This window comes from Zeus faber (assembly GCF_960531495.2).
Source record: "Zeus faber genome assembly, chromosome: 5".
Taxonomy (NCBI): domain Eukaryota; kingdom Metazoa; phylum Chordata; class Actinopteri; order Zeiformes; family Zeidae; genus Zeus; species Zeus faber.
Window position 1 is genome coordinate 36,687,674 of NC_137192.1, and position 6,000 is coordinate 36,693,673.

The following is a 6,000-nucleotide window of genomic DNA, read 5'->3' on the forward strand; positions in this document are numbered from 1 at the left end:
CACCACCTCACTGGGCCCGATCATCCGCTCACATGGCTTTTCATATCACTGCTATGAGGATGATACTCAACTCTATCTGTCCTTCCCGCCCGACGACCCTACTGTCTCGACGCGGATCTCGGATTGTCTCGCTGACATATCCACATGGATGAAGGATTATCATCTTCAACTAAATCTGGCGAAAACGGAACTGCTGGTCTTCCCGGCCAAACAAGGTATTTATCACAACATTGATATTAAAATCGACTCTCTATCTCTTGTTCCTACCAAGGCTGCAAGGAATCTTGGTGTCATTATTGATGACCAACTGACATTCTCGGACCATGTTGCCGCCGTCTCCCGGTCCTGCCGCTTCGCACTACTCAACATCCGAAAAGTCAGGCCGTACCTCACCCAATATGCCACTCAACTGCTGGTACAAACCTTGGTGATGTCCCGTCTCGACTACTGCAACGCCCTCTTAACAGGCTTGAGGCCTGTGCGGTGAAGCCACTACAGATGATACAAGTTCAAGTTCATGTTCGCTGCAACCAAATAGTAGAATGCGGCGGCGCGACTGGTGTTCAACCAGCCAAAGAGGGCACATGTCACTCCGCTGCTCATCGAGCTCCACTGGTTACCTGTAGCCGCTGGCATCAAGTTCAAGTCTCTTATGCTGGCCTACAGAGTGATTGCTGGGAATGCTCCCGCCTACTTAAATGCTCTTGTAAGAGCACATGTTGCCCCCCGGATGCTGCGCTCGTCAAATGAGCGCCGCCTGGCTCTGCCGGCCATACAGCCACGGCAATCCAGGCTATTCTCATTTGTAGTTCCACGTTGGTGGAACGAGCTGCCAAAAATGACCAGAGCGGGGACCTCCCTCTCTGTCTTTAAGAAGCACCTGAAGACCCAGCTCTTCAGTGAGTACCTCCTGTCCTAATCTACAATTACTTAGCACCACCTTGCAGTATTTATTGTTACACTAATGTTGTTGTTACACTAATCTCTGTCGCAATGTAGCTTGAAAGTTATTCTCCCTTGTAAGTCGCTTTGGATAAAAGCGTCTGATAAATGACTAAATGTAAATGTAAATGTAAATGTATACAGTTATAGATACAGTTATAGATTCAGTTAAAGATACAGTTATAGATACAGTTGTAGATTCAGTCAAAGATACAGTTATAGATACAGTTGTAGATTCAGTCAAAGATACAGTTATAGATAGTTATAGATTCAGTTAAAGATACAGTTATAGATACAGTTATAGATTCAGTAAAAGATACAGTTATAGATACAGTTATAGATTCAGTAAAAGATACAGTTATAGATACAGTTATATATTCAGTCAAAGATAGTTATAGATACACTTATAGATAGTTATTCATACAGTTATAGATACAGTTGTTGATACAGTTAAAGATACAGTTAAAGATACAGTTATACAGTTAAAGATTCAATTATAGTTACAGTTGTAGATACAGTTATAGATACAGTTAAAGATACAGTTATAGATACAGTTATAGATACAGTTAAAGATGCAGTTATAGATACAGTTATAGATACAGTTATATGTACACTTAAAGATACAGTTATAGATACAGTTATAGATACAGTTGTAGATTCAGTTATAGATACAGTTGTAGATTCAGTTAAAGATACAGTTATAGATACAGTTGTAGATTCAGTTAAAGATACAGTTATAGATACAGTTGTAGATTCAGTCAAAGATACAGTTATAGATACAGTTATAGATAGTTATTCATACAGTTATAGATACAGTTAAAGATACAGTTATAGATACAGTTATAGATACAGTTATAGATACAGTTATATGTACACTTAAAGATACAGTTATAGATACAGTTATAGATACAGTTGTAGATTCAGTTATAGATACAGTTGTAAATTCAGTTAAAGATACAGTTATAGATACAGTTATAGATAGTTATTCATACAGTTATAGATACAGTTGTTGATTCAGTTAAAGATACAGTTAAAGATACAGTTATACAGTTATAGATACTCTAAGTTTATATGAAGAGATTGTTTTCTAAACAATGCCTATTGTCGTATTGAAAAACCAGATACTATTCCATCCTCACTCATTCTTGTGTGGAGAAAATGGTAATTTGACAGAGCATTGTGTGTTTGTTTTATGGCATAGTCAGACTACCTGCGACCTGAGTTTGACTGTTAAATCATTGTATGAGCTCCTGATTGATTTGATTTGACAATTGATGATTGAATTGGCATCGTCCTGTCAATGACAAGCTAATCAATGTTACACAACCTGTCATCAGTATAAAGCCCTCTGTCAGTAGTAGGGGCAGACTGATCAGAACACTGCTTTGAAGCATAACTGCATCTTTCTCTTTATTCTGCAGAATAAATATCTTTAATACTCTCAGTTTTGTTTTCTTGTAAAAGATACAGATACAGTCTTTAATTGTCACACGACACTCCACAACACATGCTTGCACACACACACACATGCACATGCTTGATGGTGGCCGGTGAAATGGCTCCTCTGCATTGACCCATCCTGGCTTGTCCTTCCTCCGGGGGCACAGCCAGGAGCAGTGGGCAGCGTACGTGGACGCGCCCGGGGACCAGGTGATAAGTGTCCATCGCTGGTCAGACGATGATGGGTGCATGTTTTTGGTGGGGGTCCTTACTGACGTGAGGTGGAGGAAACCCCATGTGAGCACGGGGAGAACATGCAAACTCCACACAGAAAGGCTCCTGTTTTTGGAAGATAACCCGCCGGAGCACGGTGCCAACAGCGCCCCAGGCGGGAATCGAACCCAGGACCTTCTTGCTGTGAGGCAGCAGTGCAATGCACTGCGCCACCGTGCCACTGAAAAGGCAGATTAACCTCACTGACAAAGCAGTATAATTTCTCCAACAATCTAGTAGCGATGATGAGACACTCTGCTTGACTCTGTTGGACCTCTTCATGTCCAGGTTGTGTGCACAACGGCAGTCAGGGACTGGCCGTAAGACATTCAAGAAGGAGTCATCAGGACACGACAGGCGGATTCATCAGAGACAACACGGGATCCCGAACAAATTAAGGTGACAACTTACTGAGAAATTGTACAGATCAGGCCTGTTCGTCAGAAAAGCTTTGAGTAAGCTTAGATATTGTGCCGATCAGGGAAGATCGAAGGAAATAGTTTTTAGTAAGCTTAAAGATTGTATCGATCTACAGGATCGTTGTAGAAACTTTAAGCTCAGAAATCCCCCCCAGCTCCACCCTCAGCCTCCTCCTCCCAATGTAACTCTCATCTCTCCTCCACACGTGTCCAAACCATCTCAATCTGGCCTCTCTCACTGTTCCACCAAACTGTCCAACCTGAGCTGTCCCTCTAACGTCCTCATTCTTAATCCTGTCCATCCTTGTCACTCCTAATGAAAATCTCTTTAAGGACCGGGGGTAGGAGGGTCCCAAATGCACGACACAGAGATGAGAGGCAGACAGGGGGTAGACAAAGGATGTTTATGAGACAACACGGTGGAGGTGGCCGGAGGGATCCGGTCGGGTAGTGATGGAGCAGGGCAGGGCAAAGAAGTGATAATGACGACTGGCAAGGAGGGGTCCAGGATCCAGGTGGAGAGACGGGGAACCGGGCTGGCGGGGGAGGGACGGACAGACTTGGTTGAGGAGAGGAGACAAGCAGGTTAGGGCAAGAAGGAACTAGGTACTTGGAACAAAGGGCTTGGAACTAGGAACAAAGAGCTTGGAACTAGGAACTAGGAACGGGCCAGGAGCAGTACTACTTAGGTAAGCTAGTTGACGGTCTGGCTATGAGTGACTGGGCAGATGGAGAATAAATACTGTGTTGATGATGAAGGTGGGAACAAATACTGAGTCCTTCAGAGGCAAGGGGTATTTGTTCTTTACCCTGATGTCATTGAGTCCCCTGAAGTCAATGCAGGGACGGAGGGTCTTGTCTTTCTTGCAACAAAAAAGAACCCCGCGCCCAGCGGTGAGGACGAGGGGCGAATGATCTCCATGGAATCCTGTTTCAGCCGGGAGAGGTTATACAGGTGACTGCAGGGGAGGGGGGCGCCTGGCAGGAGGTTGATTGTGCAGTCGTCGGGGCAGTGGTAGGGACAGCACACCGTGCTTGCTGAAAACCGGGGCCAGGTCCAGATATTGCTCCAGAACAGAGGACAGGTCAGGGCTCTCGGGGAATGCCGGTGGAGCGTCCGGCGGTGGGGTAGAGACCGAGCGTAGGCAGTGGGCGTGGCAGTGGGTGCTCCAGGCACTAACGCTACCCGAGCGCCAGTCCATCTGGGGGTTGTGGGTCCAGAGCCAGGGGGTTCTGTGGGGAATGGATGAGGAAGAACCCCATAGACTCACAGTGGTTTCTGGAGAGTAGCAGCTCGAGGGGGGCCGTCTGGTGGGTAATCCGGGTCAGATGTGACCCTGTCAGCAGTGCGGGGAGAGGACGGGTTGTCAGTCCCAGCTGGCGTGCTACTCCCAGGTCGAGAAAGCTCTCGTCCGCCCTGGAATCTATGAGAGCGGAAAAAGAGAGTGTTATACCCCCCCACGATAGTGTAGCCAGAAGCAAAGGATGGGGGGGAGGGTTGGAGCTGGAGCGACTGGAACGTAACCCTACCGAGGAGTCATCTCCTCCCGGCTGGACCGGGCAGGCAGCACGGAGGTGTCCTGGGCGGCCGCAATACAGACAAGCGCGGGTTTGTATGCGGCGGGCTTGTTCCTCGGGGGAGATCCGGGAGTGACCGAGTTGCATGGGCTCGGCATCAAGGTGACCTGGGGGACTTCGGGGGCGCCCGAGAATAGTCCGCACTGGAGACCAGGGTGAAGCCGGATCGCGGTATCCACCAGTTGGTCCAGGTCCGTCGGCTCGTCCCGCCGTGCCAATTCGTCCCGCAACTCGTCGCTCAGGGTGCGCTGAAAAACGTCCTGTAGGGCTCCGTCATTCCAGCCGCTTTCCGCGGCTACAGTCCGGAACTCAACGACGAGTACGGCGACGCTACGGGGACCCTGGTAGAGGAAGAGGAGTCTTCTGGCGGCCTCCTTGCCACGAACTGGGTGATCAAGATCCTCCTCATTTCGTGGGTGAACAGATCATAGGAGCGGCACTCGGGGCTCCTCTGATCCCACACCGCGGAACCCCAGACGAGAGCCGTCCCTCTTGGGCAGGAAATGAGGAAGCGATGCAGGCGCCGTCGGAGGTGTACAACGATGGCTGCTGCTGGAAAACCACTGCACTGCACTAGGAATGCGCGGCAGGTGCCGAAGTCGCCATCGTAGGGCACCGGAGCCGAAACGTGGGGCTCACGGAAACGAGGGGGACGCTGGGATCAATGGTGGAGGGAGGACCGGAGGAGCTGGGGGAGCCGGAGGGACCGGAGGAGCCGGGGGAGCTGGAGGGGCCGGAGGAGCTGGCGGAATCTGAAGGCTGCTGACGACTGCCGAGATGGTCTGGAGGTAGTCCGCGATGTCCCGGAGGGCCTGGTCGTGTTGACCAAGCAACACTCCTTGGTCCCAGAGTGCACGGCGGAGCCCCTCTGTGTCGGCTGGGTACATGTTTTTGGCCAGACCTAACTGTCACGACCGGGGCTAGGAGGGACCCAAACGCATGACACAGAGATGGGAGGCAGACAGGGGGTAGACGAAGGTTGTTTACTAGACAACACGGTGGAGGTGGCCGGAGGGATCAGGCGGGTAGCGATGGAGCAGGGCAGAGCAAGGAAGGGATGATGACGACCGGGATGGAGGGGTCCAGGATCCGGGTGGAGAGATGGGGAACTGGCTGGGGAGGGGCGGACAGACTTGGTCGAGGAGAGGAGACAAGCAGGTTAGGGCAAGATGAAACAAGGAGACATAAACTAGGAACTACGTACTTGGAACAAAGAGCTTGGAACTAGGAACTAGGAACTAAGAGCTTGGAACTACAAACTAGGAAGGGGCCAGGAGCAGTACAACTCGGGTAAGCGAGTTGACGGTCTGGCAATGAGTGACTGGGCAGTTGGAGAATAAATACTGTG